Source organism: Ostrinia nubilalis, chromosome 8 (assembly GCF_963855985.1).
Source record: "Ostrinia nubilalis chromosome 8, ilOstNubi1.1, whole genome shotgun sequence".
Taxonomy (NCBI): domain Eukaryota; kingdom Metazoa; phylum Arthropoda; class Insecta; order Lepidoptera; family Crambidae; genus Ostrinia; species Ostrinia nubilalis.
This window is the reverse complement of record NC_087095.1, coordinates 14,787,179-14,812,374: the sequence shown is the minus strand read 5'-3', so window position 1 is coordinate 14,812,374 and position 25,196 is coordinate 14,787,179.

Sequence of the window (25,196 nt, the reverse complement as noted above, 5' to 3'; positions counted from 1 at the left end):
AAAGAAAATATGATAAAATAGATACCTGAGTGGTAGTGTACCTGATACTCAGAATCACCAAACGGTATTCGCTGAAGGTCATACAGGTATACGCACCGACCACGGAACACCCCGACGACGAAGTGGAGACCATGTATGAGGATATTTCCAGAGCCATACATGGCTCCCGGTCCCATTTTACCATTGTGATGGGGGACTTCAACGCGAAGCTAGGTAAACGAAGCGATAATGAGCCGAAAGTGGGGCAATTTGGGTACGGAGAGAGGAACGCACGTGGCCAACTGCTGGCTGGCTTTATGGAGAGGGAGGGCCTCTTTATGATGAACTCCTTCTTCAGAAAGCCAAAACAGCGAAAGTGGACATGGCTGCATCCCAATGGCGCTACAAAAAATGAGATAGACTTCATCTTGTCGACGAAGAAGCATATATTCAATGATGTCTCTGTGATCAATTCGGTCAAAACAGGAAGCGATCACCGAATGGTAAGAGGCACATTGAATATCAGACCCAAGCTCGAGAGATGTCGACTGATGAAGTCTACGCTCCGCCCAGCGCCCATCCAACTCCAAAACCCCGAAAGCTTTCAGCTCGAGTTGCAAAATCGTTTCGAATGCCTAGGAGACTGCGAAAATGTGGACAAATACAATGACAGGTTCGTGGAAATTGTCCAAACGACTGGGTCTAAGTTCTTTAAAACCCGTCGTTCAAAAGGAACCAAAAAGATCTCTGACCTCACCAATCAACTCATGGAAGAGAGACGGAACTTGGTTCTGCAGTCCTCTGAAGATGCTGCTCAGTATCGGCGCCTTAACAGACAGATCTCCAAGTCTTTGACTCGCGACCTACGCCAATTTAATACAGACCGTATTAAAGAGGCGATTGAGCGAAACAAGGGCTCTAAAGTGTTCGCAAGAGATCTGTCTGTTGGCCAAAGTCAACTGACCAAGCTGAAGACAGAGGATGGCAGAGCCATTTCGTCGGGGCCGGAGATATTGGAAGAGGTCGAGAAGTTCTACGGACAATTATACACGAGTGTACGTGCACCTGTCACAAATCTAGCCGAAGACCCAAGAGCTAGACTGACCCGACACTATACCGAAGATATCCCGGACGTCAGTCTGTACGAGATTAGAATGGCTCTCAAACAGCTGAAGAACAACAAGGCACCGGGTGATGATGGAATCACGGCTGAGCTTTTGAAGGCAGGCGGAACGCCGGTACTGAGGGCTCTTCAGAAGCTGTTCAATTCCGTCATCCTCGAAGGAAAAACGCCTACGACATGGCACAGAAGTGTGGTGGTACTCTTCTTCAAAAAAGGTGACAAAACCTTATTGAAGAATTATAGACCCATCTCACTTCTGAGCCATGTCTACAAGCTGTTTTCAAGAGTCATTACGAATCGTCTCGCTCGCAGGCTCGACGACTTCCAGCCTCCCGAACAAGCCGGTTTCCGAAAAGGCTTTAGTACCATAGACCACATACATACGCTAAGGCAGATTATACAGAAGACCGAGGAGTATAATCAACCACTTTGCCTGGCGTTTGTGGATTATGAGAAAGCCTTCGATTCGGTCGAGACCTGGGCAGTGCTACAGTCTCTCCAAAGGTGCCAAATCGACTATCGATATATCGAAGTGTTGAGGGGTTTGTACAAAAACGCCACAATGTCGGTCCGCCTCCAGGATCGGGATTCGAAACCTATCCAGTTGCAGCGAGGGGTAAGACAGGGAGACGTCATATCTCCAAAACTGTTTACCACCGCCCTGGAAGATGTCTTCAAGCTTCTGGACTGGAACGGATTTGGCATAAATATCAACGGCGAGTACATCACCCACCTTCGATTCGCGGACGATATCGTAGTCATGGCTGAGACCTTGGAGGATCTAGGCACAATGCTCGATGGCCTCAGTAGAGCCTCTCAACAAGTGGGCCTCAGAATGAACATGGACAAGACAAAAATCATGTCTAATGTCCGTGTTGCACCCACTCCTCTGAAGGTTGGAGACTCTACACTCGAAGTTGTCGACAATTATGTATACCTGGGACAAACAGTCCAGTTAGGTAGGTCCAACTTCGAGAAAGAGGTCAATCGTCGAATCCAACTCGGATGGGCAGCGTTCGGGAAGCTTCGCCATATACTCATGTCCGAAATACCGCAGTGTCTCAAGACGAAAGTCTTCGAGCAGTGTGTGTTGCCAGTGTTGACATATGGATCCGAAACGTGGTCGCTTACTATGGGCCTCATAAGAAGGCTCAAGGTCACCCAAAGGGCGATGGAGCGGGCTATGCTCGGAGTTTCCCTGCGTGATCGAATCAGAAATGAGGAGATCCGTAGGAGAACCAAAGTAACCGACATAGCTCGCAGAATTGCTAAAATCAAGTGGCAGTGGGCGGGGCACATAGCTCGTAGAGACGATGGCCGTTGGGGCAGGAAAGTTCTCGAGTGGCGACCACGGGCTGGAAAACGTAGCGTGGGCAGGCCTCCTACTAGGTGGACCGACGATCTGGTAAAGGTCGCGGGAAGAGCCTGGATGCGGGCAGCGCAGGACCGTTCATTGTGGAAAACCTTGGGGGAGGCCTTTGTCCAGCAGTGGACGTCATTTGGCTGAAACGAAGTGAGGGATAAAAGATATTAGTGAGGAATGAATAAAGGGATGTTAGAATGGGCGGGTTAAAGTCGACAGTGGTCACGACCATATTATCTATATTACCAACCCCTTACTAATAAAAGTTACACACTTGTTGAACTGTAGTCTAAAGTGACAATTCCATACTAAACGTCACTTTAAACAAGTTTTCAACGAGTGAATAACTTTTATTAACAAGTGGGCCAGTGTCTGTTTGTCATCATCACTATAAACTCGATTGCTCTACTTGATACCCTTTGCTGTGTCGAGCAACACACGCTGTTTTAGTAAATTTAGTAATATTCTCATGAAAATAGTTACTAGTGAGGGACACAAAGGGATATTAGAACTTGCGGGTTGAAAGTCAACAGTGGTCATGAACATTAGTAGAGCCTATGTCATCATCACCATTACCAAATTATTGATGCTTATAAATTGTGGTTATGTTTTCGGCAATTGCTTGAATTTCTCCATAATTGGATATTATTCAACATCCTATATTTGTCAAAAATGTTAGTCATTCCATTTTCATTAATTTAGGCTTGTTTTAATAAATTGTTCTTTAGTCACTTCATACCGTTTGTATTGCAGTGCCATAAATTGAAGGAATAATAAGTTAAGGTAAACTGAAGTGTGCAGTGTGTGCACCTTGCATTGTATGAGTAAATGCATTTTAAACCACACAATGCTTGTTCTTTGCTGCCATGCATTTTACGAGACGTAAATCGATAGAAAACTTTGTAAGATGGCTCCACTGTTATAAAATTCTAGATGGTCCAGCAGCATTGTAAATGTTCGTTCGTTCGTTTCAGCCGAAGGACGTCCACTGCTGGACAAAGGCCTCCCCCAAGGATTTCCACAAAGACCGGTCCTGCGCCGCTCGCATCCAGGCACCTTCCCCGACCCTCACCAGATCGTCGGTCCACCTAGTGGGAGGCGTGCCCACGCTACGTCTTACGGCTCGTGGTGGCCACTCAAGAACTTTACTGCCCCAGTGGCCATCAGCTCTACGAGCTATGTGCCCCGCCCACTGCCACTTGATTTTAGCGATTCTGCTGGCTATGTCAGTCACTCTGGTTCTCCTACGGGTCTCCTAATTTCTGATTCGATTACGCAGGGAAACTCCAAGCATAGCACATGAGAGACGTGGTCGCTTACTATGGGCCTCATCCAAAGGGCGATGGAGCGTGCTATGTAAATGTTATGACGATCAAAATATTGACATCAATACGAAAAAAAATGAAACCCAGTTTTTAATAATAAATTGTAAATTTTTTTGTAATAGGTATTTGGTTACAGAAAGGAATCAATACTCATTAATACTCAAGTACGAATGAATTTACACTAGCTTGTAGGTTGTATCTATTTTGAATAATCTATTTGAAAATTTTATAGTAAAAAACATGCAATGCTTATCTGTTCTAGAAGTTCTTATTAAAAGTTGCTGTTCTAGTTATTCTAAACCCGTGGGGAGTGCGGTGTCGTAGCGTGAAATTGCGGCGCCGCGAGACATCGTGACACTTCTTTCGTGCAAGTGGCCAGCGCGCCATTCATCCCGCTGCCTCGGGCTTCGGGTTTGTCTTTGACAATGCGAAGCGTATTATTGCGATTTTGAATTATGAAAGCATTGGCAATGTTATCGAATAAAGGTAGCGTGAAACATTGCGGTTTAAAGCGAATAACAACTACGCTATTTAATTTTGTACTTCGGATTTTTGGGCTAACCTTTGCCCTTTCAATATGTAAACGATGACGTTATGTCCGTTTATTGAGACTTTTACAATTCCAAAATAATGCTTGTTAAGAAACACACTTTCGTAATTCTAGTGCCTCTGAATCTTTTTGACTTCACACAAATTTAATGAGGACTACCATTTTGCACTTAATTAGTACGACTACAAAATTCTTTCTATCTAATCTATAGAAAGACAGGTAAAGATCCGAAAATATCGAAATCGTTTAGCTATTCTGGAATTTAAAGTCCCTACGGTGAGCTGTAGGATGTAAGCCAATCAGTGCTTTTGCCAGCGCCCTAACGAACGGAACGCGATCCATCCAATTTGAATCTTCGTTTGGATGACACTATGCGCTTAGGCTGTGGTCACATTGAACGTATTATCAGTCGTCGAAAGCACGAGAGATAATTTTATCCTTTGTTTCCACAGAATCGATCGTTTCGTTAAGCGTTTTTTGGTTTGTAGGCTTGTGATCATCATCAGTTCATTTAGTCACTGCAAGTACAAGACTCTCCAATTTATATAAACAAATGGAGGATTTGGCCTTCATTCACTATGCTGTCCACTTCAAGCCGTCTGGCTTGAAGTGGTCTGATGTTTGTATACACCCTTGGTCTGGTAATGTTAGGGTTATATTTGTATCAAAACTTCCTCCTCAGCGAACAGTTGCCATTTGCATACAGTCCTCTATTTCGTTCGTTCATTCATTTCAGCTAAATGACGTCCAAAGCAGTGCTTTGCAAGGCAATCCTTTATTTGCCTCTGGTAAATTAGAGAGTCGTAATTATGCAGTGGAGACTAATTGACTTATAAACAATGATGATTACTTGACAATGATAGCCAGTGGATTATACGTTTGTGTGAATGTGGCCTTACAATTGTCCGAACTTGTTGTTAAACGCCAGTTTAATTTAACAGATGACCCTTGATGTGTTCGGCGGAGATTGCAGTCGAAATTTACGGATAAAAAGTGCAAAAGACGCAACTGTGTATAAAGCAGCTGGATTTTCCCCATTTTTATTGACAGCCCTTTGAATAGAAATGAGGATTTCGGGTTTTTGTGTCGTGTTTAGCTACGTTGTTTGAAACTTGACTTGGGAATAGTTTTACTAAGCACTTGAGCTACAATGGGAAATTTTTGTATCTATTCCAGGCTTTGAGGTTTGTGTTGATCATTTCCTTCTTTCTTTTAAATGAGTTGTTACGAAGAATAAAAACTGATAGCTAACAAACTCTATCATGTAGAGTAAACACACTACCTAGCTAAGTCAGCGTCAAATAGTTAATGACACCCAAAGTCGCCAAAAAGTTGACAACACAGCCTTATTCCATTGTGTCAATGACGCATTGCAAATTTTTTTAGCTACTTTGGGTGTCACGATTTATTTGACGCTGACTGTGTATCTACATTAACATCACTCGAAAAACAAAACGAAATCGCTTCCATTTAAACAACAAAACCCTAGCCATTATAACCTAGAATTATATGGCGGGAACAAACGTTCGAACATACATAATGCAGAAATTCCTGAGCATATAATCGCATTACAATTTAAGCGAGTGTATAATTTCCATTTTAACACGCGGAACGTCTCGCGAACATATTCTTTGGAGTATTCAAGGGCTTATGAATGTCGCCGACAAATCTTGCCGCAACGTTTACATTTCCACGGGAATTTACAACAAAATGTAATTACCGTAATCTTTGCGAGCATGATATCTGTTGTACCTCTAGGTGGAAAGTTCTTTTGGGGCGCGTCTACAATATTTGACAATACACAAATGTTTTTTAAAAGAAACAGAAAAAGAAGAGGGGACATTTATGTTTGAGCATGCGGGTCACTTGCTGAGACTTGATATTGAGCTTTGAACAAGCGAACTATAAATAAAATACATAAATACTATCACACACACCTTTAAAACACTTGAACAGTTGCTAGTGCTTGCCTTGTTAATTTGTTAATGATGATGTTAAAAATCTTATGTTGTCACTAAGCTGGAGAAAAAAATACAAAAAATTGTACCTTCTATATGTTACTGTAAAAGCTCGAATTGCAGTAAATCCTAAGATATTCCAGTAAAACCTAAGATCTACCAATTCCTAATGGTAAATGTCCCAAAAGGTTTGTGATTCGAACTCTTACCAACATTTCGTTGGTAAATCTTAGGATTTACATTAATGGCACGGTAAATGTTAAAAAACAAAACAAGCATTTTTGACAGGTAACAATCGGTCTCATCTACGCATTACACGAGCGCAGTCTTTTTGTATTGTTTAAATTAAGAACAATTTAAGAACTAAAAAGAAAGACCACGGCATCACTTTTCATTTTAATACAATTAAACAAACCAACCAAACAAACGCGGCGGAGCGCGGCGCAGTGTGATAACCGCCTTAGTTATGATACCTTTATAATACTATGTACCTGTTTTGTCTAATAGTTGATGAAAGTAAGTAATTAAGAATTACTGATTGTTTTATTCCTAAAACCAACATCTACCAGCTGACAGAGGTAAAACCTAGCATATACTGAATTCGAATGGTAAAAGCTCGAAAAAATCGTCGTATTTTCAGAAATACTTACATTTACCAACTCATGTCGGTAAATCCTAAGACTAACACTTAAATCTTAAGATTAACCGTAGTTCGAGCTTTTACAGTAACATATATACTAAGGCCGCTCTAAGAATATATTTTTTTCTTTGTTCTTTCATAACTTGTAACCTAACTCAATAAAAAAAACCTAATTTGAGCATCGAAGGAAGACTCAGAAATAATAAATACTTTGGAATGATTAGTAGTTTATAATGAATTAATTAATTGTTTTAAAGACGCGTTTACAAACAGGCGTAGTTCAGCAGTGTACACGAATCTTAAGGATTACAATGTAACACCTTAACACCATAGAGGTTTGAAACTTCGTCGATCCGGATTGTTCGCGTGACAGAGCCGCGTCGATTTCAGGGGGAAATGCCAGTTAGAGATCATTATCACCATTGAAGTTTAGGGGATTAATAATTAAAAAGCAATGATCTATTTGGCTGCTTTATCAATAAAATAGTATAAATCAGTGGTTCTTCTTAACCATTAAGTCACGAGGGACCATTTTACCTTTCTGTCTTGTCTGGGACCACCTTTTTTTTCAAAATCCTACGAAAGGGGAGGTCGATTTCTCGCCCACTGTACGCCGTTTGAGTTGTGTTGACTCGACTCATCACGTCACTTCACTTGTTTATTACGATGTCTTCGTGGACCACTTGGAATGCCTTCAGGGACAGTGGTCCGCGGACCACCGGTTAAGAACCACTGGTATAAATGAATATCGATATAGGTAGTTGCACTGAAATGCTTGTAAATAAATAAATATGTACAATATTATGAAAAAATTATACTACTGGCAAACGTCTTTTTTATCGAAATACTTATTTTGTATCGAATCGTTCGTTCGTATTATTTTTTCGTTATTTTCCCCATTATTTTAAAAAGTATTGTAGCTCTTTCAAACGCTTCTTTTAATTCATTTATCTTAATAATTAATTTGTGTCTCTGGGCACCTGTGGCACTGTTGTTCTCTGTTGAATCATTTTTATCTAAATTAGCTTTCCTAATAACAATATCAATCATCCCGTGGCACGTACAAACTTGGACGACACACTTCAAGCCCTTGTTTAGTGTGTAGTTAAAAGTTGATTCGGGTCACGGCACGACTGCATAAACGAGGGTCCCTGGCTGACAAATGATGACTAACTAACTATAAACTTAATTGACTCTAAAACAACACCGTTGGGGATACATAATATTTTCAGGAGCTCCCCAAACTTGTTTTATGTTTTGTTATCCAATCACGGATAATGGCAGAAGGGGTTTGACGGGATGGCAAGTTAAACCATACCCTGGATTTAAATTGGGTTTTAACAATGTTACCTAAAATTACGGCTCATAGAAAATGTAATATCAGTGAAAGCGCCTATTTTTGGATTAAATGTTTACTAAAATAGTAAGACACGGGTCTTATCGCGACGTTTATTAATGAGTTACATTATGTACTCACGGCTTGACGTTTCGTCTGCGATGCTGCAGCCGTGTTCACAAGCAGACTCTGCTAGACTAATGCCCGTTTTCACCATCAATCCCTAATTTTTAAGTGACCCCTATGGTAACACATCAGGTATGGAATTTTGTTTTCATAGGGGCCACTTAAAAATTAGGAATTGATGGTGAAAATGGGCATAAGACCCGTGTCTTACTATTTTAGTTGAAATGGAACGCGAAAGTTTAAAATCTTAATAAATGTATACTGTTTTTTTTCTGTTACAGGTTGAATACCTCAGATAAAATAGGTGAGTTTCTAGTAAATTTTTATTAAATTGTTATTATTTACGTCTGAATTACACGTCAATAATAATGGCCAAGACAATTCTGGAATAGGATTCACCACAATAGTTCAGGGGTTGATGGGGTTAGCTAGAGACCCTTGAATCTCGAATTGGCAGTCCGATGACCTTTGGGCTATCTAAATATAATATAACTCAAAGGTGACTGACTGACTGACTGACATAGTGATCTATCAACGCACAGCCCAAACCACTGGACGGATCGGGCTGAAAGGCATGCAGGTAGATGTTATGACGTAGGCATCCGCTAAGAAAGGATATTACGAAACTCCACCCCTAAGGGGGTAAAACGGGATCCACGCGTACGAAGTCGCGGGCGGCCGCTAGTTGACTATAATTGTCGCTAAACTTTGTCGTAAAGGTAAATCTACTTAATTAAAACAAATTAAGAGCAGTAGAGATCAACAATGTGCCGTAACGCTCAAAAATCTTTTCAAGTCTTTTCGGATATTTCTGCAGTTTTCCCGGAAAATTGCATTATTACCGTTCCCATGCAAATGATCGGAAAACTCAAACACGTTGAAATCTTTTAGTTTCACTTCACTAAGTTGTTCAGTAAAATTTCATGCGCTTCTTAAACTTGCTTGCTTAACATTGGACGGGCTATTTCAAATATTTATATTCAGAAGTTGCTCGGAGATATGTGTTGGCGTTAGCGTATAGTTACGTGGAAATTATTAAGTAGAATGTACTAAAATGCTTTTATATTTCCAGTTCATCAAAAGTCTTGGTCATTATAACGGTTAATGAATATCGAATCCTAAATGAAGTCTAAGGGGTATTTGATTTAGTAGCCTTTTTTATAGCTATAACGTAGGGAAGTAGATCTTCACAATTCTTCAAGAAATGAAACACATTTACCAAGAATTTTTAAATGAGTTTATATTAACAACTTTGTGAATTCCGAACAAAAAATGTACCGAAAATTAAAACGCAAATTCTCTTCACAGCGAAATATTCTTAACAAGTTCCCATTACAGAATCGAGTCCGCCTTACTAATTTAAAACAAGGAAGCGCCATTAAAAGCATACCTTTTCCATATCGCGCAAACCACTTGCAAATTTATTCGGGACACTCATTCGCCACTCGTCAAATAATATCATAGTACGTTTTCATTAACGCCAGCTCAGTAAAGTGAACTTTATGGTTGGGAAATAAAGTCACATTTACTTTTACGGTGCAATTGAAATGTTCCCATTTAAGTGTTTCTGGTCATTTGCATTGGAGGATTCGTTGTTGTCGCGTATACAGCACCCAGTGCTTAGGGCCACGACAGACATGCTACTTAGCATAGACGATCGGCGATTTTGCGACTGTATCGATGCAGCATCGCGATTTCTCGAAATCATGCGTTCGGACGCGGTATCGGATTGACGCGTTTTAGCGACTCTATCGATACAGCTCGCGATTTCGCGACTTTATACGTTCGGAAACGGTATCGGAATCGTGCGTTTAAGCGACTATCGATGCCGTATCGCGATTTCGCAACTTTATGCGTTTGGATGCGGTATCGGAATCGCGCATTTTAGCGACTCTATCGATGCAGCATCGCGATTTCGTGACTTCATGCGTTCAGATGCGGTATCGGAATGGCGCGTTATAGCGTTTATATCGATAAGAATAAGAATAAGAAATTTATTCATAATGACCCGGCGAACTTCGTACCGCCTTAGCGTAGAGATTTTCTTTATATTTTTTTCCGTAAAAACCTTGTACAGAGTATTAGAAAACTACAAAAAAAAAATCAGCTAAATCGGTCAAGCCGTTTTCATGTTATGTCGTGACAACGGAAAACGGGTTTCATTTTTATATATATAGATGTTCATTACATGTCAAATTTTCAATATATTTTCTTATTGATACAGCTCGCGATTTCGCGACTTCATGCGTTCAGACGTATTGTAATCGTGCGTTTACACTGCATTGTTGTCGCTACGTCGAATTTCAGATAGCGACTCAACCGCCGTGTTTGGCGTTTTTTAGCACGCGGTGTGGAATGTGTGGTCGCTGCATTCAACTAAAAACCGGCTAAATCATCGATCTCCGATGCTAAAAGTGGCATGTGTGCTCTGGCTCTTATTGTCCTGTGAAATAATCAGCTCCTTTGCGTTACTCAGATGCATTTAGAGCGGAGAATTAATTATTTGCAGTGTAATAAAGGGTTTGTACGTGGCGAGGGCCTTCAGAGAGTCTTGTCTCCGTGCCATAGCGCTGCATAATGTATTGCGGTTGTGTCAATTTGCTTGCCGCTAGTTTTTTGTTTATTTAACAAACCCCGGTCTGTATGTCTTGGTTAGCTAGCCGGGGTTATGAGGGAAGGAATATAAATGATGGATTAAGAACGAAGAATGAAGATTACGGAACGGAGCTATTTACCTTATTGTGAAATAATAGGTTCTTTTGTCTGCTGAATAATTTGTGACGTCACGTAAAAAAAGATAATCAAATATTGAAAAATCGTATACATTCTTCACCTTTCAGTAGTTTTCACTACAAAATATCTTTTTTGTTACAATTCAGGTCCGTGTCTAATAAATTTCCTTTATTTGGGTTCAACTAAGTCTTACAGAGGAATTATTTACAGTTATCATTAGGGAGGCCATAATTCTCGCTCATATCTAAATAAAACAAGTGTAATAAACCCATGGTTGTATCCACAGGCAAAACAGATGTACCGAACAAACCGCGACTAGGGACACCATGAGTGTAAAAATGAAAAGGACTCTTTCTGAAACGATCTCAAATACATTTTCGCCCGCCGTTCACAAACATTACTATCAGGTCTCACAGTGCGCGTGGACGCACAGGGTGACACACGAACCTATCACAGAACTCTATTCAATGCTGTGCGTTCGATTTGCTGCTTCACTTAAGCAAGCATCGTTTGTAAATACGGGCGTTAGTCTACACATAAATGGATTGAAGTCTGTGAAATTAACTTAAATTTGAATTTGAATGCTAAATGCAAGTACTTATGTAATGATAAGCTTAGATCTTATCTAGTATCTACGAGTACATATTTATAATCGTGAATTAAGTTTTACTTACTTATATTTGTGAGCTATAACAAAACGTAATAGATTTTTCATCAAACACGAGACGGTATGAGGAAAATAAACTTATTTTCTTAGACACTATGACAGGTGATTGATATACGTGCCAATTAACAATTTCGTAGAATTTGTTAAGCTTCTCTTCATTAGAGTTACTATTCATTTAATCTTTCTAATATTTTATTAATGTGAAAGTTTATAAATATTTGTTATATTTTCATACACATGCTATTGAACGGATATTGATGAAATTTGGATTAAAAAATACAGTTTAGCATCCATAAAAATACAAAAGGTAATTTATTGGAATTCACTGCCTGCTGTGTGATAAGTATGTGTGAAAAATCTAAGTTCAAAACCAATAGCAAAAGCTGGTTATCTGTTATATGAAGTTGAACTTTTTTTAGGTAGATAGATTTTCATAATATTGGGATATCATGGTTATCAAGCTTAGCTCTCTCTCTTTTTTTCTCATGCCAGCCAATAATTGCTATGAACGAGATTGACAAATTAGCCGAACCAAGCCACGATAGCCGAACGGTGAAGGGGTCGGACTGGCCGACTCGGGATCCGGGGAACGCGGGTTCAGTCCCCGCCGCCGCTCGAGTATTGTGGTGGGCTCACTCGTGACACAAGCATATTTAGCTTAGTACGAGGGGCTAACGGTACGGTACAGACTATTAGTAATTTGTGTAATAACATCATCATTATCATTGTCATTTCAGCCACAGGACGTCCACTGCTGAACATAGGCCTTCCCCAATGACTTCCACATCGCACGGTTGTTAGCGGCCTGCATCCAGCGCCTTCCTGCTACCTTTATTAGGTCGTCGGTCAGCCTTGTGGGTGGACGTCCCACGCGTGTGTAATAAAAAATCCTACTAATATTATAAAGGTGAAAGTTTGTGTGGATGTTTGTTACTCTTTCACGCAAAAACTACTGAACGGATTTTGTTGAAACTTTACAGTATTATTATTTGTAACCCAGATTAACATATAGGCTATAATTTATGCCAATCTGTGGCACTAAATTTCACGATACTAATATTTTTTGAAAAAAAAAAAACTAAATGATGCCGATCTACATTCCTAAAGAGTTTCCCTAATTGCCCGACGTGTGGTTATCCTAGCAGAGTTCGTGCAATGCGCTTTTACCGGCGCGCAATATCACGGCTTCATCTTTAGTGCCCCGATGCAGCGCACGTAATGTTTATGGGCTTGCACCACTGACATTGTACAGAAAGAACAGTTACTATTGTTGTACAAAGACAAAAGATAGTTCAAAGTACAAATTGTTTACTTATTGCCCCTGAAAATTAAATTTAAATTATACCACAACTCAGTAAGGGCTGATTTTTCAATCGTCGGATAACTTTTATCCGAAGAATAAGTTTGGCACATTGACAGTTTCAGTATGGGAAATATGTCAAAATGACAAGTTTATTCATCAGTTACAAGATATCCGATGATTGAAAAATCAGCCCTAAGTGACTAAAAAGCACGGTGACGCTGAAAGACATCACCACTCAGTAGCTGTGACGATATATTCCTGTTGTTGTATAAATGGGGGAAGCCATAATTCCCTAATAATGGAAGTGACAAAAAGTAAGATACTTACCTAAGTACGTCAATTAATTGCTGGGATTTTTTGTATCAGTATCATAGATTGTAGGTTGCTTTACTTGTATGCACTTTTGCTCTATCTCCCCGGTTGCTGAATCGATTACTCATGTCAAATGATCACAAGATAATCTCAAGTAACAATGTAGTGCCAAACCAGAAATAATACATAGTAGAAACAAAAAGAAATTGCACAAAAAACACGCTGTTGTCTCGTGAAGCGTCCATAGTAGAGACTAAGGCTTAGTTGCAATACCAAACTTTAATCGTAACTATAACGATAACTGGTGTTTTTAATATGGAGTTTGACAGATTTTTGGCGTCTGTTAAAGTTCATGAAATTATGCACAGTTTCCTAACACCCACCCCCTACCAGGAACCGTTTACGAGAAATCAAAATTTTCGCAAATTTTGCGATATTTGCAAAAAACTTGGCTCACCTTGTAGTCAAGCGGTCGATACGGTGCCAGTTTTAAAAGTCCCATAAAACAGTTTTATTTTGTAGCCATGTTCTAGCTTTTCCTCTTGTGCTGTGCTCCTGGCAGCGCGTTCAGGGAAACGTGAGAAATCATTTCTAAAAACGGACTGCTTAATTATGATCGTCACGTAATATTCTTCTCGATATGAACTGTTCATGCCAATGAACTTTCTATTTATTATAATGCATCGGAACGCAATGTTTTGTTTATACATAAATAACATAAATAGCACATTATAAATAAGTATATTATGCAGAATTTTAATACATGTATGCTAAAATATATTTGTTCATTTAACTTACTTTTTTTAAATGTCATTTTTGGAAATAAAACCTTTGTGTTACATTTCATATTATTCTTAACAGTTATACCACAGTTATACTAAAATCTAAACATTAGTATAGAGCTAAAAATAAACTGTTACCGCGGTCTCATGCGACCGCTTAGGGTTCCACGAGCTTAGTAACTGTTATTTTAATTGCAAACGGAGGTAGTAAAACAATAAATTCGTATTTTACCATTTAAGGGGAATAAAGCGGGCGTAATAGACGCAAACACAGATTTATGAGTATACTTCTGACCCTAACCGACGACACTGTAAAGTACCTGTAATCTCCTATACCAAAGAAATATGGTTTTAAAAAGCTCCCTAAATTAACGAAAGACTTATACTAGGGCGCATTAAAAGTATAGTGTTAATGTTCGTTTTATGAAACAGCTGAAAACTAGATTCAAACTTGAGTTTGGATTCGCGATTTTGATAAATCACATTCATGTAGTTATTAGTATAGTACTGGTTTGTAGATCAAACCTAAAACCTGCTCAACGACTTTTATCTAACACCACGCTACGACTACGAAAACACGGCCCGTAGTATCGTAGTAGCTCGTAGCATCGTAATAATGCGTAGCAACTTGTACCTCGAAAAGCAAATACAGGTAATATGTCAATGTTGCCTGTCCGCGTATCGCGTTAAAACCTGTTTAAATTAATTCAAAACCATTAGGTATACGCCAGTACCACCCTGCACTCTAGCATTAAAAGGATAGTCTTAAGGCTCGACTGGTCGTAGTGCTCAACGACTTATTTTATCTAACACCACGCTACGACTACAAAAAACATGGTAACTTGCTACGAAGCCGGTCAGTTCCACGAAAACCAATCAAAATTGGACCAAATCCCACATCAACTCTTGCAATCCGTTCACAAAGCGTCATCAAACCAAACCACATGACGTCACTACAATAAAAAACGCATTAACAAAACCTGTAAATAAACAGTAATAATAAACGATCCGAATGCCCATGTGGACGTAATTATTTACGCTCCTAAACCTGAACCGAAATCGAGTGGATTATTTCCGTAGCAATAAAATAGCAATTTTTCTTTAAGTAAATTTTAAAGGGCGACAGGATCCCCGTGAGAATTGGTGGGTCGTTTTAACGGGCCGATTTATGTAGCGAGGGCACGGCTGTAGCCATTTTACGGTGTGCCGGCCGAGTCATGGGGTGAGGCGTTTGGATTATCATTGTTTGTTTGAGGAAAAATTATTGTTTTACAATAGTCATAATAAATAGTTATACAAGGAGTGATAGGTGTAGCACCACCATTTTTTTATGTGACAGGAGGCAAACGAGCAGACGGATCACCTGATGGTAAGTGATTACCGTCGCCCATAGACACCCGCAGACCATATTCGCTACGTTATTAAAAGCCGTCTAAACGTGATAATCATCAAAGATTCCTAACTTCGTATGTTCGCCAATGCAATTTAGTATTTAGTAGTTTTTAGAATGACTAAAATAAAATTGTAATATCAGCCATATGGCTGAAGCTGATATACTCGGGAAAATACACTTTAGATAAGCGTTTCTTCATAAATTACTAGCTGTGCCCGCGACTTCCTACGCGTGAAAATAGTTTGAATAATATTGGCTGTAGGGTGATTTTATGTAGCCTAAATTCTTCCTCGATAAATGAGCTAGCCAACACAAAACTCTTTCACGTTGACATAATTATACATATATTTAGATATAGATAATCTTACTTCTACCTTTTAAAACTTGGACCATTACAAGAAACTTAATTGAATTTAGCGATATACACACCGTTCCTGATTCCTAAAACGTTGCAAACAAAGGGTGTGAAATAATGTGACGCTATTTGAATGTGTGGCGCGAGGGAATTATTAAGGAAATCAGCTTAAATAAGCGATTTTACTTACATTGTTATACGGCTTACTTCTGGCTTTTGGCGTGTTATTCAGGCATTTGTCATGACTTGCTTTTTTCCATGTTGTTACGGGCTATTTTATGATGTATAAGATTACTATTGTGGGTTTTTGTCGTTGGATTGAGATTTAAAAAAATGTAATAACTCAATAGACATTTATTTGACATCACAATCGATCTAATTAAAGAAAATTAAACGCCCTCTTCCAGTGATCGATACTTCGAAATTAATTGTAAATCATGTCATTATTTCTCAATTTAGATAAAATAAAAATGAAACCAAACTTATAAGTGTACTTTATACACACGTATAGTTAGTTAAACACCGTTTATATCCCTTTAATCCGCAGCCAATTACACTATTTTAGGGAGCTGTTAACAAGGATCAACTAACGAGTTGTTAAACCGACCTTTGGGTTACATTCGGTTTTTAAGGTTAGGTTTGATTAAATCTTCGTAGGATGAATAGGTTGCTTAATTTTCAGAAACATTATGTAAGAGCTGTTGTACATGAAGAAAAGAAAATGTTTTATTGTATTAACATACTTTTAAATACAATATGAACACCGAATTGCGATTTACGCTTTGCTAGTTGACATTATTTATTCTGTTAAAACTACGATTAGTTCACTGCTGCCTTTATTAGTGTGCACACACATTACATCATTGTATCAAGTCGAAACAGTAAATCAAGTATTTAGAGTCTTCAAGTGTTGTTATTATCAAGATCACCCAACATACATCAGTTTAATGTATGGACCAGTCAAGGGCTCATACAATGTAACTAAAACTCAGAACAATGACATACTAGGAGTTTTCCTATCACCATTAAATTGTTTAAGCACACCTTATTACCTGAATTTGAACAATTCTCCACGGATACTTATAATAAGACTGGAATACGTAGCGTGGGCAGGCCGCCTACTAGGTGGACCGACGATCTAGTAAAGGTCGCGGGAAGAGCCTGGATGCGGGCAGCGCAGGACCGTTCATTGTGGAAAGCCTTGGGGGAGGCCTTTGTCCAGCAGTGGACGTCATTTGGCTGAAACGAACGAATTTATAATAAGTACTTATGTAGGTATTTTATAAATTATTTTTTAGAAACTCGAGGTATTGTTGTTTTCTGAAATATTACATTTGTGGTTCTCCGAAGTCTATATTTGTTAATCTGCTTTCTCCCTAAAGCGAATGCCTGTGAGTACCATCCTTTACCAGAAGTTACACGTGACGTACGGGTACTGTATCGAGCTTGCGGCCTATAACTAGCGGTTAAACTCCAGTTAACGCCACTAACTGCGATGACGTCATGTCTTGATAATAGTCTAATGCTATCGGCGTCTCTCGCCTATCTTATTAGTTACTTGTGACTTTGTAAGATGGGGTTTGTGAAGTGAAGCGTCTTTGACAGTTCTGTTTATTTTTAAAAATACTGTAGCTGAATTTCATTACTAAACATTTAGTTTTCGTGAACGTCTATGAGCGTAGGCTAATAAAACAAAAAATGCAACATCACTTTAAATTGTCTCAAGAAATCTACGTGAAGTCATGAGATTACAGTAAAGTGCCCTTGATGTAACACAAGAGAAATGGCAGTTATTAAATCAATAAATATGAAATATTATACTTTTTAATAATCCCTTACAACATTTTGGATTTTCTCCTTCACTTTGCGACTTTAAAAGCTCATGAATACAACGTCATCATTCCTATGTTCAGGAAAGACCAACGGAACAACAACCAACTGCCCCGTAGGCAAAGTTACAAACGTGACAGTTTTCGTCTGTCAGTAGTATGTATGTAGTTACTTCGCTCTGTGAAGCGATTTCGAAATGACATTAAAAACTCATAAAAAACTCATAAAACTCATTTATTTCTGTACATAGGCTTTAAAAAAGCACTTTTACACGTCCCAGTATTAACCCTACCACTGCTTCAGGACAATAAATGGGCCAGTGCTGAGAAGAAGCAGCGCAAGAAACTCAGACACTATTGTCAGCCTCTTTTTCAAAGGTCTACAGGCTTTAAAAATACATAGTTATAAATATTTATGCCAGCTAGGCAGTTACGCATCCCAAACATTTTTATCTTTTAAATAATCATCGACTTTATAGTAGCCCTTTTTCATTAAGGTACTTTTAATTGTTTACGAAATAATATTGTTTATTTTTCTAAGGGTCCAAGACTAGAGGCTCATAAATAAAACGTGGAACAGTCGCAGTAGTGTCGATCCGGTGATAAGCAGAATAATTGCATTTGCAATTTAAAAGAATAAAGGCTTAGCGCGGCTCAATCGGGATTAGCTCGCTCGAGTGGTAAGTACGGTGCGGATTACGATTGTTTTGAGCCATTTACATTTTACAGGTTACTCGAGAGTGTTAGAATGTATTTATTGCCGTAAATACTTGTGGTAAGGTAAGTAGTGTAGTAGAAGTAAGTATTGGCTTAAGTCAGTTTTAAGCAAAAAGTAAGCCTTAGCCAAAATTTTTACTTAAACTTAAACACTGTGGTGAAACCAATATTGCTCCATACTAAATAGTTTAGTTATACTTTTAAAAACTAAAGTTTCTTATTGTACTTTGTGTCGATCATCTACGAAAACTACAAGGTGCTACGAACTAGTGTTACTGTAGGTACTATGAAGTTACTACGATGTTTTGTAGCGTAGGCCCCTAAATCTGTATCGCTACTCCTACGAATCCCTAATACCTATTTTACATTCCAAATGTATTTTTATTTTACATAAATACTTTGCAGAAAGTTCACAGATGCAATTGGTACGATATTTTGTAGCGCATATCTATGTAATTCTGAATCACTACTACGAATTCGTAGCACTATTTTCCAAATCTGTTTTGCTTTTAATATAATTTCAAAATAGTTTAGCAGTTACTGTATTAATAATCGTTCAGTATATTAACGCGTCTCTGAGCAGTTAGTCGGTCTGTGGCCGCGGTAATTGTCAGAGGAGCTTGACCGCTAATCCGGCGAAGTGCCCGTGGTTACGGTTAGCGCTATTTGATGAAGGTATTTTGAAGTTATAGTGAATATTACTATTTAATAGAACGAGGTGGAAACACGTGGTACCATTTTAATGCAATATTCCAACGGAAAGAGTACATAAATAAGTCAAGATCTCGTATCTTTTTTGTGAGATTGGTAATTTTGTTTTACTCGTTAAAACAGCATCTAACACCACCATCGCATAGCATAAAAGTATCCTGGGAGTCTTGAGGTTGTTTCTCCATTATGAGGTCCCCAAATACATTTTCCGTATTTTCACTGTAGGTATTCTTCGCTGTCGAGTCAACCTTTTCAGCATTTATTTAGTGACGTATAGTCAGAAGATCAGTTTTTCTGTCATGTCCCACGTCAACCCAAAATTGAAGTTCTCTTGTACCAACTTATTCTTCTTCTTCGTCGTTACACTCTTGCCAGAGTGATCGTGGTCTTCACACCAGGTCCAGTGCCAAACCTTACAATCCAACCAACTTATATTTGAGTGTAAATAAGACTTTATCTTTTGAATGCATAAGACAATAAAAGTTCCTAAGTAACCACCACTACGCAGAAAGTTTACCTTACCGTTTTGTGTAGATAAGTAGTTTTGCACGCGTGGGGTTTGGGACTAGTTTTGGTGCTATTCGCACGCAAACACTAGGCTATAGCACGCTATAGTGACAAAGTTTTGCGCTAATGTAATCTAATTAGAACTAAAGAAAAGGAAACTTTTCTTTAGTATTAGGAATTTCGTTCGTTTCAGCCAAATGACGTTCACTGCTGGAAAAGGCCTCCCCCAAGGTTTTCCACAATGAACGGTCCTGCGCGTGCCCGTATCCAGGCTCTTCCCGCGATCTTTACCAGTTCGTCAGTCCACCTAGTAGGAGGCCTCCCCACGTTACGTCTTCCAGCCCGTGGTCGCCACTCGAGAATTAAGAATTTAAGCTTGGCTAAATAGAACGCGTAACTAAGGCTGAGTTGCACCACCTAACTTTGACTGTAACTATAGCGATATCTGGTGTTTTTTGAATGGAGTTTGACAGATTTTTGACGTTTGTCAAAGTTAAAATAAGATGGTGCAACCCAGCCTTAAAGTTATAAAAGTGATTAACAATACAATTGATGCATTTTGTACGAGTGTACTAGAACACTGTGCCTCAAAATATTAATACCATATAGAAGTAATATTGAGATATCATTAGTAATAGTCGAGATCACTATAAGAATCAATCTAATGCTGTTAACTGTACAATATCTAAAGACAGAAAAATAGTTACGAAAAAACTTCACACAAACATCTTTGGATGACTTTTTCTGTTCTTTATAAATTCTTAGAACTCATACATTCAAAAATATTCTCAGGAATGCATTTATTTATGGATTTCATTCTAACTCACCAACTTATACACAGCTGCGATAACTCAAGAACTCGCTATCCACATCTAACTTTGTATCTTCATAATACAACTTGTTATTTGTTAGCTCACGAGCGTTCTGAGGAGCTAGAACTATGACTGCGACAAATGTAATTCGCGAGTAAGTTCGCGTTAATAACGCCGGCCTGCAGGTGTCGGGCCACTGACGAGTGACAACTTGCATAAGTTTAGTGGAGGCACAGTCTACTTGAATGTCAGTACACCGAATTCACGGTATAAGCGGTGTCTCTCACCTGGTGGACCGATAATCAAGTGAAGGTCGCAGGAATGGGATGAGGATGTAGGCAGAAAAAGATCGATCGCTGTGGAAATCCTTAGGGGAGGCTTTTATCTAGCAGTGCCCATCCTTTGGTTGAAACGAACGAACGCCAAGTCCAAATAGGACTATACCGTGTATTTCGTAAGAGGCGAGTCTCCCCGATGCAAACTTCAGGGCTCCCCAACCCACTTAACAAGCGTGAAGAGTGTATTTCATTGCCAAGCTATGGTGTAGAGATGATCGTCCTGCTGGAGTGCAAATTAAGTGACCTGAAGATGATGATGATGATAATGATACCTTAGTATTTAGTGGCTTACCACCAAAGGACAAAAATATCACCGCATCAGCGATACGCTGAGCTTGTCATTTTTAAATAAATAAACATTTATAATTAAACCCAACTGAACTATTTTACACTGTGTCTGCTAGAGTCGCGCCTTGAGAGAGCCACGGTCTGCAATCATTTACGTCGTCGCTGACACACGGCTACGTAAAAATTTTCCATTTTACGCGACAGGTGTACTCACAGTTCCCACGGCAAAGTTCCGCTGTGGATGTTTTATGCCCTGTCTCGACCTTTCTGTGAACTTTCAGCTGTTGCATTGTGTTTTAACTACGGGAATAATTTTGTTGAATTTTAAAATGTGTTGAGAGCAGAGCTTGGTCATTGATTTTCCATATTGGGACAGAAATTGTGTAACAATCATTCATATAGCGTTCTTATAAGCACCTAATGTTTACAGAAATTGATGATGAAATGCTAATGCCTCCCTAAGTGGCACAACAGTAATATTGTGTCCAATTTAATCATTATTTTATTGACACGTCACACTTATAACACCCTGTCGTTTTTTCGTCGGGGGTTAAAAACTGTATTTTATAACTCTTGCAATGGGTGCCCCTTTTGGCTATTTTGCGGATTTTGTCACTTCATGTAATTTTGCCTATTCTATAGGTACCTATAGCCATTCTGTTAATAACTTAGTTTAAATCAGGCATTGTCAAACTATCTGCTCATGTTGGTGACCATTTCATCCACTACAGCTGGCTATATTACCTCTGTTCTTTAAAACAAACTTTAACTCGTTCTTGTGTAAACAAACCCCGTGTGTATCGCGAAGAACGCACTCGTGACTAATGACTCGGGAACTACATTCGCAGTTTTGTAGCCGCCACTTGTCTTGCGCAGTTTTTGGGTTCCACTCTCGGAGAACCCTTCGCTCGGAGGCTCGGACTTATTCCGCGAACTCATTTGGCCGGTTTGTCGGGCTTAACGAAATAGCGGTTAAAAGTTGCAGGCAAATGGGAGTTAGAGAATAGTGGAAATATAGTGCTGGAACGTGAAATATGCGGAACTAATGAGGGGAATACGAGTATTTTAGGAAATAGGAATGTTAAGATTTATCATATTTATATCGTACAGATTTAACTATTTTTCAGATCAAAAGATCTTAAGTTGCATGTAGAAGGTGATGCTCAGTGGCCTAATTCACGTATTTTGACAGTAAAGATCTCACTGACGTTCAGAAGTCGTCCCATTGAAAAACGGTTCTAAGTCCGTATTCACAAGGGTCATTTTGATAGAACGATTACTCGATAGGATCGCAACTCAGTGTTTTGTTGTCGTTGAAGTTTTGTTACGTGAATAAGGGTACAGGTCAAAAATGGAAGCGAGATTTGCCCGGAATCTTCATCCACAAAGGAACTGGCTATCTTACCTCCAACTTCAGATCTTTAATTATTTCATTTCCAAAACGTGATAACTTTTTACTTACAGTAAGTAGGTACCTAATCGCTGTATTCACCACACTTCGTTTATGTTCAAGCTGTTTTTAATTAAAAAATATCACCTTAAGCTATCAGGAAGACGACTAGGAAGACGACAGCGCATATTTATCAGTGAACGAAGTAATAAAGATATTAAGTTACTAAGCAGGAAACATTAAAGTCGCCACGGTGCCTGCCCGTCTGCTCACCTGATCAGGAGTTGTTAGCCTTTGTCTGCTGCCCCCATTAATTTGCCCCCGGGACTATCGGGGATACTTATTTACCCCAAGGCGAAGATACAGTAGAAGTATACTCAGTGTTCCCTTTACTTATTGCAAAAAATCCAAAAATCTAACAATCCATTTGGTTCCAGCATTTTTATTGACTTTGGCAAAGGTCTCCCTCAAGATTTTTCACTACGATCGCATCCAGGCACGGGCTGGAAATCGTAGTGTATGGCTGCTACCAGATGGACCAACGATCTGGTGAAGGTCGCGGGAAGTGCCTTTAAGTGAGTTTGCTTAGTCCAGCAAGATGAATTTGCTTCAATTTTCTTAAAATTTATTAGTGCACTTTCCACGTTAGATTCAGGATTTTGAAATTGCGCTTGGATCGCAATTCTTTATTTATAAACAGGTTTTTACTATCTTTTTATGCCACCATTACAGGACGATGAACCTACCATACCTATTTATTTCATGGCAAAAATGAGGGGAAAATATTATTTATGGCAGCGTTTGTTATTATTACTGAGGTATCCAGTTATTTGGATTAACTGAATATAATGTTAACTTAAGTGTTATGGAGGAAACAGGGATGTTCATTAATGAAATGAAAAACATGTTTGTTTTTATGGTAAAATGATTATATAACTTATTCTAGTCTCGTTTATGGCCCTCTACTTCGTATGACTGAGAATTAATTGTATTGATTTATTTCTGTATCTAAAGTGCGCTTATTACGTTAGTTGCAAAATAGCTACAGAATAAGATGATACAGTATTTAGCTCGATGTGTCGCCACTTTTATTCTTTTAGCCTAGGCGCAGACCACTAAGTTTTAGTTGGCCGATAGTTAGATCGGGCTGTTAATCAGTACAGAGATGTATGAAAGTGCGCACATTATACCGATTTGGTTTCGGACGATACTTCATACAAATTAACTATCGGCCAACTAAAAATCGGTAGTCTGCGCCTAGGCTTAAGAGAACCCAACATTATAGTATGTAAATGTTTTTTTCAAGACAGTATAAGTGGCATAAATTCCAGAATTAGGTATCTCCAAAAATCCACCACGAATATAATATCTCCAGTATTTCAAATGAAACTTATTCAAGACGTTTCTCGGAACCACTTCTCCGAAACGCGTATCTTCCTTGCCTATTTTTCTATTAAACCAAGTTTGGTATAAGTTCTGCGGCATTGTGTTAAAGTTAGATTCGCTTTTTACCCGCCTCCCTCCCCGGGGAAATACCGATGGGGTAATGCTTTCAAATATTTATTTATTTTGCAGATACAACAATTTACGAGTGCATATCCATTGGAATATTTACAGAGCTATGGAATTAGTCTAGCGAATTGGGGATATGAATAGTAAAATGTCAATTTATTATGGAATTTATGGGCTGAGGATGGCAGTTCAAACGTTTTGTTGAGCTTTTTGTTTGTGAATTTATTATTTTAGAATAGTAAACATTTTTAGTTTTCTTTTGATTTTATTTGCGACGGGAGTGTTTGATTAGAGTTTATATATTTTGTATTGTGTAATCTTTTATAACTTACTTGTAAGGATTGTTTCTGTTTAGAACGGATAAAATAGACGTATTTTTCTTTTAACTTATCTAGACAAATCTAAACAAAACGACTTGGGTAAGTCATTATTACAATATTTACAATATTAATTAATAATAACCTATCTGTTGCAATTTAAAAACTCCGTGCTCAAGTGCTAACTGTAACAATTTTTCCTTTTTACCACCGACGTTAAAAGACTCACGCCAAACTTATTTTTCTATTTCTTTCGTTTTTAATAAGTTTGATGACTTGACTCTGCTTATGGCCTCGACTCCCAAACAAACGAACATAGTCAGTTTCTCTCCGCCAAGGGTATCTCTATAAATATCAATTACACACATCTCCAGACACATTCTAGGCTTAACCATTCAACTTCCTGACCTCTAAACAGACAGGTAGTGTACATTTCCCTTGGTCCATAACTTTTATGATGTACCCTCGTCAAGGGCTGCCCTCGCGCCTTTCAACGCATGATAAAAAAGAAAAATGGCTGCTTGCCGACGTAAGGCTTTTAATATTGACGGATGGAATGGTCTTATGAAGTCAATGTATGTTGATTCGATTTCAATTCGTCTTTTAACATGTGGTAGTATTGTTGTTCCTCAAAAGTTATTTTGATAGCTCCGATGAATGTGAATTTGACCACTTTTGTAATCGATTAGAATGACAAAGATTGAGACATTATGTATTAAGAATGACACGATAAGATTAGAGATTTGATGAAATTTGGCATAGAGATAGTTAGTAGGATAGTTTTTATCCCAGTTTTTGAAACAGGGACGTGCGTGATAAAGTTTTTCTGA